This window comes from Cnephaeus nilssonii, assembly GCF_951640355.1.
Source record: "Cnephaeus nilssonii genome assembly, chromosome: X".
Lineage (NCBI taxonomy): Eukaryota > Metazoa > Chordata > Mammalia > Chiroptera > Vespertilionidae > Cnephaeus > Cnephaeus nilssonii.
In genome coordinates this window covers 50,997,126-51,008,705 of record NC_137071.1, presented here as the reverse complement: position 1 = coordinate 51,008,705, position 11,580 = coordinate 50,997,126, and the positions used below count along the sequence as shown (strand labels likewise).

Genomic DNA, 11,580 nt, shown 5'->3' with positions numbered 1-11,580 from the left:
CTCTGTGGCAAATGTTGATTAGCCCTTGCATCTTTCTCTTCAGGCCTGGCCAGCAGCTGCACCTCTCTTTCTCTCTGGGCCCGGGGGGCTGCTGATCAGCCTCACCTATCTGATCAGGCCCAGAGATAGGCCCAGAGACACTGACTGGCATAGAAATGGACCAATCAGAACCAAATCTGGGTGAACTGTGAAGAGCCAATGGCTGCCTAGGAGGCGGAGCTTTTGATGCTGACTGGCATAGAAACCAACCAATCAGAACCAAATCTGGGTAAACTGCGAAGGCAGAACCTAAGGTGGGGGCTGAGGAGGGGTTTTAAAAGCAACAGATGTTGGGTGTAAGGTGTAAGAAAGCAGTTCAATTTTTTAATGACCGGTTTAGCAGTATAGTGCATATGGCTGGCTATCAGTCCAGATATAGGGATTATGTATTTTTGTCTGCCAAGAGCATCTCCTCCTGATGAAAAAGGCTCCCTCACCCCATTTAAGCAATCCTATCATATATAATCTATCTATACTACTAAAAGGGTAACATGCTAATTAGACTGGGTTGACCAGCCATCTTCTGGACATCTGACTTCCTTCTGGACAAAGCCATGGTGGTAGGGGCTGAGGCAGAGGCAGTTAGGGGAAATCAGGCAGGCAGAGGCAGTTAGGGGCAATCAGGCCGGCAGGGGAGGGCAGTTGGAGGCAACCAAGGCGGCAGGGGAGGGCAGTTGGGGGCAAGATCAGGCCAGCAGGAGGAGCAGTTAGGGGTGATCAGGCAGGTAGAGGCAGGTGGGGGCAAGATCAGGCCAGCTGGGGAGGGCAGTTAGGGGCGATCAGGTAGACAGGCAGAGGGGTTAGGGGCAATCAGTCAGGCAGGCAGAGGCAGTTAGTGGTGATCAGTCAGGCAGGCAGGTGAGCGGTTAGGAGCCAGCGGTCCCAGATTGTGAGAAGGATGTCCGACTTCTGGTTTAGGCCCGATCCCACCTGCCACAGCCCACAGGTCAGTGGCCAGGGCCTCCCTCTTTGGGGCAATCATTGGGTCCCCATTGGAGAGGGTGCAGGCTGGGCTGAGGGAACCACCCCCTCCATGCACGAATTCCGTGCACCGTACCACTAGTCTATATATATAAAAGCCTAGGCAACCGAATGACAGAACGACTGGTTGACCGGTTGCTACGATGTGCACTGACCCCAGGGGCAGACGCTCAATGCAGGAGCTGCCCCCTGGTGGTCAGTGCACTCCCACAGCCAACCTCCTGTGGCCAGCCAACCTCTTGCAGTCCCTTCCCCCCACCGGCCGGCCCTGATCAGCCCTGATCAGGACTGGGCGAGACGGCCCCAATTGGCCCTGATCACCAGCCAGGCCGAGGGACCCCACCCATGCATTAATTCATGCACCGGGCCTCTAGTAGTATAATAACTATGTATCAGATGGTACTAGATTTATTGGAGTAATCACTTCATAAGTTATATAAATGTCTAATCACTAAGTTCTATACCTTAAACCAGTGGTTGGCAAGCTGTGGCTCGCGAGCCACATGCAGCCCTTTGGCCCCTTGAGTGTGGCTCTTCCACAAAATACCACGCGGCGAGCACGTACAGTGCGATTGAAACTTCTTGGCCCATGCGCAGAAGTCAGTTTTCGGCTCTCAAAAGAAATTTCAATCGTTGTACTGTTGATATTTGGCTCTGTTGACTAATGAGTTTGCCGACCATTGCCTTAAACTAATATATATCAACTGTAATTGAAAAATTTAAAGAAATTTTTAAAAAAGAAAAACCTTTTGTTTTTATAGAAAGGAGCAGCCTGGCAAGACACAACTTTTAGACAATAGCCACTCAACTCCAGCCAATCACCATAGAAAAATTTTCTAGCCCTACCCCTATTAACAAAGGCTGAGTGATAAGCCCACACTTCCACATTTGCTCAACTGTAACAAGGCAGGCACTGTTGTTCTACCTTCCCCACTTTAGGATAGTGTCATAGAAGACCAACTAGGCATCTGGGACTTTCATTCCCTCAAGGTACCAACCAAGTCCCCCTGGTCAGTCTGATTCCAAAGCCTAAGCTGTTTCCATCAGATTATAATGTTTAATGAGTAAGTGAAAGAGACAGCTGAAAAACTCACCAGCACCAAAGTCAAATTTTACATATTCAATTGTATCAGAAATATCAGAACATATTTTTAGCCATTCAGGGCCTGCATGCTTTGCATACTCCTCTAAACCCACCCCACATCTGTTAGCAAGAGATAAGCCCTAGGCCATGAATACCTGAACCCCTGCTGCCATTCAGAACTCTCTAACCTAGAGACTCCCCACAATGCTATTTAGGGACATCACCTAGACATGTAACCCCCTCCTGCCGGCCCTCTCCCCTGGGAGTTCCCTTTCCCTCCTCTCTTTCTGGATGGTAGATCATGTGCCTTACATAAGCCTCTGGATGGTCTCTGGCTATGAGGGATATACCCTCTCATACAACCCTATCCAAGTGCCACTTGATAAATCTTGTTATATCTACTGCCTCCTCACAAAGAGACATGGGTTTTACTATTTTGATACCTTTGTTTCTTTATTTTTTTTCCTTTACATAGGGTACTTTATTCAACATGTATCTGCTGGGTATTTATTATATGCTAAGAAAAATGCTAAAAGCAGAGTAATAAAAAAATAGAGAAGATGAAAAGAGATAAGGCATAAGGACATAATAACTGCTTTAGAATTTCAAAATATTTTAAATTACTTTTAATATATTTTTTAACATTTAGGTTTTTAATCTACTTGGAATTTAATTTTATGCATATATAGATAAACACAGGCATATATGTGTATACTTTTATACCTGTTTATGCAAATGTTAGCATAGTATATACATTTCTCTGTACCATACTTTTTTTCACTAAAACTATATATTTTGAAAATCATTACATATTTAATCTATCTGTTACTGCTTAAGAAGTCACCACAAAATTCACTGGCTTACAATTTAAAAAAACAAGAAGTATTTAAATTATCTGTCATGATTCTAGGGCTTGCTTGGGCTCAGCTAGGCAGTTCTCACTTGAGGCCTCATTCAGTTGTGGTCTGATAGTGTCTGTGACTGAAGTCCTCATGAGACTCATTCATTCATAAATCTTGGGGTTAATAATGCCTGTTGGATGGAACCTCAGCTGAAGCTATTACCTGGAATATCCACAAATGACCTGTCTCTCCACTTCCTTGCAGCATGGTGTCTAGGTTCCAAGAGCAGGCATCCCACGAAAGGAGCAAGTCGAAGCTTCTTTACTTTTTATGACCTAGTCTCAGAAATCATATAGAATAATTTCCTATTGATAAACATTTGGGTTCTTTTCAGTCATTCATTGTCACAAGCAATGCTATAGTGAATAACCTAACCACATGTATCTTTTCTCATATTTGGAATTTGTCCTACAGATATATGAATAGTAGAATTGCTAGATTAAATAATATAGGTATTTTTAATATTGATATGTATTTCCAAAAAGCCATCCAAAGTGATTATCTAATTTTCACACCCACTGGCAACATATTGAGATTGCCTATTTTCCCAAAGCTTCACCAATGTATTGTTATCAAATTTGGGGATTTTTGACAACATAAGAAATGAAAAAACTATTATCTTTGTTAATTTGAGTGTTTCTTATTATAAATGACATCAGTCACCTTTTCCTGTGTTTAAAAGCTGTCGGTATTTGTTTTGCCAGATTTGCTTTTATTTTTTTTATTTTCTTATCTATTTGGAGTTCTTTTTTTTTCCTTTATTGATTAAGGTATTACAAATGTGTCCTTATCCCCTCATTGTCCTTCCATCCCCCTATTCATGCCCTCACCCCCCGGTATCTGTATCCATTGGTTATGCTTATATGCATGCATACAAGTCCTGCCCTCCCCTGCCTTCCCTCTGAGGTTTGAGCATCTGATTGATGCTTCGCTGTCTCTAGATCTATTTTTGTTCATCGGATTATGTTGTTCATTATAATCCACAAATGAGTGAGATCATGTGATATCTATCTTTCTCTGACTGACTTATTTCACTTAACATAATGCTCTCCAGCTCCATCCATGCTGTTGCAAATGGTAGGAATTCCTTCTTTTTATAGCAGTGTAGTATTCCATTGTGTAGATGTATCACAGTTTTTTAATCCACTCATCTGCTGATGGGCACTTAGGTTGCTTGCAAATCTTAGCTATTGTAAATTGTGCTGCTATAAACATAGGGGTGCATATATCCTTTCTGATTGGTGTTTCTGGTTTCTTGAGATACATTCCTAGAAGTGGGATCACTGGGTCAAATGGAAGTTCCATTTTTAGTTTTTTGAGAAAACTCCATACTGTCTTCCACAGTGGCTGCACCAGTCTCCATTCCCACCAGCAGTGCTCAAGGGTTCCTTTTTCTCTGCATCCTCGCCAGCATTTGGCATTTGTTGATTTGTTGATGATAGCCATTCTGACAGGTGTGAGATGGTACCTCATTGTTGTTTTGATTTGCATCTCTCGATGATTAGTGACTTTGAGCATGTTTTCATATGTCTCTTGGCTTTCCTTATGTCTTCTTTCAAAAAGTATCTATTGAGGTCCTTTGCCCATTTTTTTTTATTGGGTTGTCTGTCTTCCTTTTATTAAGTTGTATGAGTGCCCTGTAAATGTTGGAGATAAAACTCTTATCGGAGATATCGTTGGAAGATATGTTCTCCCATGCAGTGGGTTTTCTTGTTTTGTTGATGGTTTCTTTTGCTGTGCAAAAGCTTTTTATTTTGATGTAGTTCCATTTGTTTATTTCTCCTTTAGTTTCCATTGCCCTAGGAGTGGTATCGGTGAAGAGATTGCTTCGGCATGTCTGAGATTTTGTTGCCTTTGGACTCCTCTGATATTTTTATGGTTTCCCTTCTTACGTTTAAGTCCTTTATCCATTTTGAGTTTATTTTTGTGTGTGGTGTAAGGTGGTGGTCTAGTTTCATTTTTTTGCATGTCTGACCAAATTTCCCAGCAGCATTTATTGAAGAGACTGTCTTGACTCCATTGTATGTTCTTGCCTCCTTTGTCAAATATTAATTGACAAAGGAGGCAAGAACATACAATGGAGTTGTAATAGTTGTTTGGGTCCATTTCTGAGTTCTCTATTCTATTCCATTGATCTATATGTCTGTTCTTGTGCCAGTACCAGGCAGTTTTGAGAACAGTGGCTTTGTAATACATCTTGAAATCTGGTATTGAGATCCCACCTACTTTGTTCTCCTTTTTCAAGATCGCTGCAGCTATTCTCTCTTTCTTTTTATTCCAGATGAATTTTTGGAGAGTTCTTTCTAGATCTGTGAAATATGCTGTTAATATTTTAATGGGGAGTGCATTGAATCTATAGATTGCTTTGGGTAGTATGGACATTTTAATGATATTGATTCTACCAATCCATGAACACAGTATGTTCTTCCATCTGCTTATGTCTTCCTCTATGTCTTTTTTCAATGTCCTATAGTTTTCCGCGTGCAGGTCTTTTACCTCCTTAGTTAAGTTTATTCCTAGGTATCTTAATTTTTTTGGTGCGATGGTAAATGGGATTGCTTTTTTAGTCTCTCTTTCTGTAAGTTCACTATTGATGTATAGAAATGCCATAGATTTCTTGGCATTAATTTCGTATCCAGCTACATTACCGAATTCACTTATTAATTCTAATAATTTTTTGATGGAATCTTTAGGGTATTCTATGTACAGTATCATGTCATCTGCGAATAAGGACGGTTTTACGTCTTCTTTTCCAGTTTGGATGCCTTTTATTTCTTCTTCTTGTCTGATCACAATGGCTAGTACCTCCAGTACTATGTCGAACAGGAGTGGTGAGAGTGGCATCCCTGTCTTATTCCTGTTCTTAGGGGAAATGGTTTTAGGTTTTACCCATTAAGTATGATGTTGGCTGTGGGTTTGTCATATATGGCTTTTATTATGTTGAGGTATGATCCTTCCATTCCCACCTTGCTGAGAGTTTTTATCAAGAAAGGGTGCTGGATTTTGTCAAATGCTTTTTCTGCATCAATTGATATGACTATGTGACTTTTATCTCTCACATTGTTTATGTGATGCATCACGTTTATTGATTTGCAGATATTGTACCATCCTTGCATCTGTGGGATAAATCCTACTTGGTCATGGTGCATGATCTTTCTGATGTACTGCTGGATCCAATTTGCTAGAATTTTGAAGAATTTGGCATCTATGTTCATGAAGGATATTGGCCTGTAATTCTCTTTCATTGTGTTGTCTTTATCTGGTTTTGGTATTAGGGTGATGCTGGCTTCATAGAAGGAGCTTGGAAGTGTTCCTTCCTCTTGAATTTTTTGGAATAGTCTGAGGAGGACAGGTTTTAATTCTTCCTTGAATGTTTGGTAAAACTCCCCTGAGAAGCCGGTCCAGGGCTTTTGTTTGCTGGAAGTTTTTTGATGACTGTTTCAATTTCCTCCATAGTTATCGGCCTATTCAGGTTTTTAGATTCTTCCTGATTGAGTTTTGGAAGGTTGTATTTTTCTAGGAATATGTCCATTTCCTCCAGTTTGTCTAGTTTGTTGGAATAGAGTTGTTCATAGTATTTTTTTAAACAATCCTTTGTATTTCTGTGTGGTCTTTTCTTATTTCTCCTTTCATTTCTGATTTTGTTTATTTGGGTCCTGTCTTTTTGTTTCTTGGTGAGCCTGGCTAGAGGTTCATCAATCTTGTTTATCCTTTCAAAGAATCAGCTCTTGGTTTCATTGATCTTTTGTATTGTTTTGTTTTGTTTTGTTTTTTTGGGGTGGTCTCTATGTCATTTATTTCTGCTCTGATCTTTATTATTTCCTTCCTTCTGGACACTGTGGGCTTTTCTTGTTGCTCTCTTTCTTATTCTTTAAGTTGCAAGGTTAGATAATTTATTACCAGTTTTTCTTGTTTTTTTGAGGTAGACTTGTAGAGCTATGAACTTCCCACTCAGAACTGCTTTCATTTTGTCCCATAGATTTGGAGTTGTTGTGTTTTCATTGTCATTTGTTTCCAGGAATCTTTTTATTTCTTCTTTGATCTCTTTGGTAACTTAATCATTGTTTAATAGCATGCTCTTTAGCCTCCAAGTGTTTGATTTTTTTCATTGTTTTTATTGTAGTTGATTTCTAGTTTTATGCCTTTGTGATCTGAGAAGATGCATGTTATGATTTCTATCCTCTTGAATTTGAAGAGACTTTGCCTGTGTCCTAATATTTGGTCTATGTTTGAAAATGTCCCATGTGCACTGGAGAAGAATGTATATTCTGTAGATTTGGGGTGAAATATTCTGAAGATGTCAATTAAGTCCATCTGGTCTAGTGAGTCATTTAGGATTACTGTTTCTTTGCTGATTTTTTGTTTAGAGGATTTATCCAGTGGTGTCAGTGGAATATTCAAGTCCCCTACTCTGATTGTGTTGCTATTGATCTCTCCCTTGATATCTTCCAAAAGTTGTTTTATGTATTTGGGTGCTCCTGTATTGGGTGCATATATGTTTACTAAAGTTATATCTTCTTGTTGAATTGCTCCCTTTAGTATTATGTAGTGGCCTTCCTTCTCTTTTGTTATGGCCTTTACTTTGTGGTCTATTTTGTCAGATATAAGTATTGCAACCCCAGCTTTTTTCTTATTCCCATTGGCCTGAAAAATTTTTTTCTATCCCTTCACTCTCAGTCTGTGTGAGTCCTTTGTTCTGAGGTGGGTCTCTTGGAGACATCAAATATATGGTTCATGTTTTCTTATCCATACAGCTACCCTATGTCTTTTGATTGGTGCATTTAATCCATTTATGTTTAATGTTATTATTGATAAGTACTTGTTTGTGGTCATTTTTATTCTTAATGTTTGTATTTCTTCTTGTTTTTCTGTTTCTTTTTTTACACCAGTCCTTTTAGCTTTTTTTGCATTGCTGGCTTGGTGGTAATAAATTCTCTTAGCCCTTTTTCTGTCTGTGAAGCTCCTGATTCCATCTTCAATTTTGAATGATAGCCATGCTGGGTATAGTATTTTTGGATTCAGTCCCTGGATTTACATCACTTTGTATATTTCATTCTATTCCCTTCTGGCCTGGTGTGTTTCTTTTGAGAAATCAGTTGATATTCTAATAGGTTATCCCTTGTAGGTAACTTTCTGTCTCTCTCTGGCAGCCTTTAAGATTCTTACTTTGTCATTGGTGTTTGCCAATTTAATTATGATGTGTCTTGGTGTTGGTCTTGGGGTTCAACTTGTTTGGGAATCTATTTGCTTCTTGGACTTGCATAGTGTTTTTCTTGCCAATATCAGGGAAGTTTTCTGTCATTATTTCTTCAAACAGTTTTTCTATTTCTTGCTTCTCTTCCTCTCATTCTGGTATCCTTATTATGCGGATGTTGTTCCGTTTTGTGTTGTCCCAAAGGTCCTTTAGGCTCTCCTCTTACTTTTTAAATTATCTTTCCAGTTGCTGCTGAGTTTATGTGTTTTTTCCTACCTTGTCTTCTAATTTGCTGATGCGGTCCTCAGCCTCTTCTAGTCCACTGTTTAAGCTTTCCATTGTGTTCTTTATTGCAGTTATGTCATTCTTCATTTTCTCTTGGTTTCTTTTCATGTTGGTGACATTCTCATTTAGCTCCTTACAATTCTCATTGAGTTGTGTGTATTTGTCATTGAGTTGCGTGTATTTGTCATCCAGCCATTTGAGCATCCTTATAACCATTACTCTGAATTCTTTCTCTGATATATTACAAACCTCAATTTCATTTAACTCCCTTTCCGGTGATTCCTGTTTTTCTTTTCTTTGGGGATTGCTTTTTTGTCTTCCCATGTTTTGCTGTAATGTTTTAATTGTAAATCTGTTTGCTTTGCTACCCAGGTTCTTTTGGGGATGGTGGTACTGGTGTGATCTCTCAAATCTCCTGGGCTTGGTAATCTAGTGTAGCTCCCTATTTGAGCTATTTAGGTTCTCTTGATGTAGGCCTGCAAGCTGGAAAGATGAAACTGCGGTGTCTAGAAGTCAGCAGCCATGGAGGGGGGGGTGTCCCAAATTTTGCTGTTTTGTGCCCTTGGTGGAAATCACACGTGCCCAGCAGGGATTCACAGTGACACCTAGGAACCGTCTGTTGTGGTGGTGGGGCTCAGGGGGCCTGCACTCTGGAAAGGCATTACTGTGGTGTCCAGAGAGTTCTGTATTTTGGGGGTGAGCAGACTCAGCTTTTGCTGCTGCCTCCGTGGTTGGATACATGTGCCCCCAGTGATGGCTCACAGGGGCACCCACAATGTGTTTGCCAGCAGAGTGTACTGATGCACTCTGAAGGGCCCTGGCGCTGAAGCCACGGGATTGCGGTGTCTGTTGGTAGCTATCCCAGAAGAGGGAATTCAGCGTTTCTACATCCCAGCAGTGCACCCCTGTTTGTATAAGTCCGTGCTCAGCAAGAGCTCACAGAAATGCCCAAGGGCTGCCTGTGGAGGGGTGGGCTTGGGAGGCCTGCACACTGGAAGAGCGTGTGAGTGTGGTGTCCAGAGTTCTGCAGCTGTGTGGTGGGAAGACTCAATTTCTGCTGCTGCAACTGTTGTTGGCTATGTGCGCACTCCCAGTGACTGCTCACAGGGGCACCCATGGTGTGTTTGCCAGAGCGGTGCACTGAAGCACTCTGAAGGGCCCTGGCACTGAAGCCATGTAATCGAAGCATCTGTGGGCAGTTGTCCAGGATGAGTGAATTCAGAATTTCTACTGCCGGGGGAGTGTGTCCCTGTTTATGCAAGATCGCACCCAGCCAGGGCTCACTGTGGCTCCCCAGGGTGCCCTGTGGATAGATGGGTTCAGGGGGCCTTCTCCTTGGAAGTGCACAACTGTGGCAGTGCCTTTGCAGTCCCAGAGCTCTGACGCACTCTGAGGGGCCCTGGCGCTGAAGTTGCGCAGCTGGGTTGTCTGTGGGCAGTTATTCAGGAAAAGGGAATTCAGAATTTCTACTGCAGGGCAGCGTGCCCTTGTCTGTACAAAATCACACCCAGCAGGGGCTCACAGTAGCTCCCAAAAGCTGCCTGTGGAATGGTGTGCCCTGGAAGCCTGCGCACTGGAAACACGTGAATGTGGTGTCCGGAGGTCTGCTGCTGGGGAGCAGGGAAGTTGCACTTACTGCTGTGGGAGCCATGCACCTTTGGAGGTGGAGGTCCCAGGGTCCTCTGGTCTGTTGGTAGGAAGCAAGATTTTGGCTGGAGTGGCTGCCAGGTCGGGGAAGTGTCCTAGGACTGTCTGGGTGGTGGTGCTGATGAGTTCCTAGAAGAGGCCACTCTCTTGGAGTTCTTTATATATTAGGAAAATTAGCCTATGAATTTCAAATATTTTTATCAGTTGGAAATTTGTCCTATGACTCTGCTTACAGTGGTTTTGCAGTAAGAATTTGGTTGTTTTTATGTATATAAATGTATCAGTCTTTTATGGCTTCTGGTATATAGTTCATAGTTTAAAAGTCCTTTTACCTCCAAAGTTATAAAATAGTTCTCCTATGTTTTTTCTAATACCTTTATATTTAAACTAGAGGCCCGATGCATGAAATTTGTGCATGGGGGAGGGGTGTCCCTCAGCCCAGCCTGCACCCTCTCCTATCTGGGACCCCTCGAGGGATGTCCAACATCCCTCGCACAATCTAGGACTGCTGGCTCCCAACTGCTCACCTGCCTGCCTTCCTGATTGCCCCTAACCACTTCTGCCTTCCAACTTGATCACCCCCTAACCACTCCCCTGCCAGCCTGATTGATGTCTAACTGCTCCCCTGCCAGCCTGTTTGCCCTCAACTTCCTTCCTCTGCTAGCCTGATCACCCCTAACTGCCCTCCCCTGCAGGCTTGATCACCCCCAACTGCCCTCCCTTGCAGGCCTGGTCCCTCCTGCTGGCCATCTTGTGGTGGCCATCTTGTGTCCATATGGGGGCAGGATCTTTGACCACATGGGGGCAGCTATCTTGATCTTGTGTGTTGGAGCGATGGCCAATCTGCATATTACTCTTTTATTAGATAGGATAGAGGCCTGGTGCATGGTGGGGGGCCAGCTGGTTTGCCCTGAAGGGTGTCCCAGATCAGGGTGCGGGTTCCCTTGGGGAATGTGGTGGCCTGGGTGAGGGGTCTGTGGTGTTTTGCAGGCTGGCCATGCTCCCTGGTGACCCAAGCAGAGGCTCTGGTATCTTGGATATATTTATCTTCTACAATTGAAACTTTGTAGCCTGGAGCGGAGCCAAGCCTTCTGCTTGCTCCTTAGTGGCAGCCATTTCTGTTGGAGTTTATTCACCTTCTATAATTGAAACTTTGTAGCCTGGAATGGAGGCCTAGGCCGGCCAGGGCAGGTGAAAAGCTTGGCTTCCTCTGTTACTGGGGGCAACCCTAGCCTGTTCTCTACAGGTCTGTGGCTGCCACCATTTTTCTTGTGATTTATCTTCTATAATTGAAACTTTGTAGCCTTAAGCAGAGGCCTGGGCCAGCCAGGGTGTGCAGAAAGCTTGGCTTCCTCCATCACAGGGGAAACCCAAGCCTCACTCCTGCTCTCTCCATGGCCGCAGCAATTTTGTTTGGGTTAATTTGCATAATTGCTCCTGATTGGCTG

General features: G+C 42.6%; 1 protein-coding gene across 1 annotated transcript in view; it reads left to right on the top strand.

Moving 5' to 3' along the window:
- Nucleotides 1–11,580, top strand: part of PHKA1 (phosphorylase kinase regulatory subunit alpha 1) — a 371,877-nt gene that overhangs the window by 315,886 nt on the left and 44,411 nt on the right. The window lies entirely within an intron of this gene.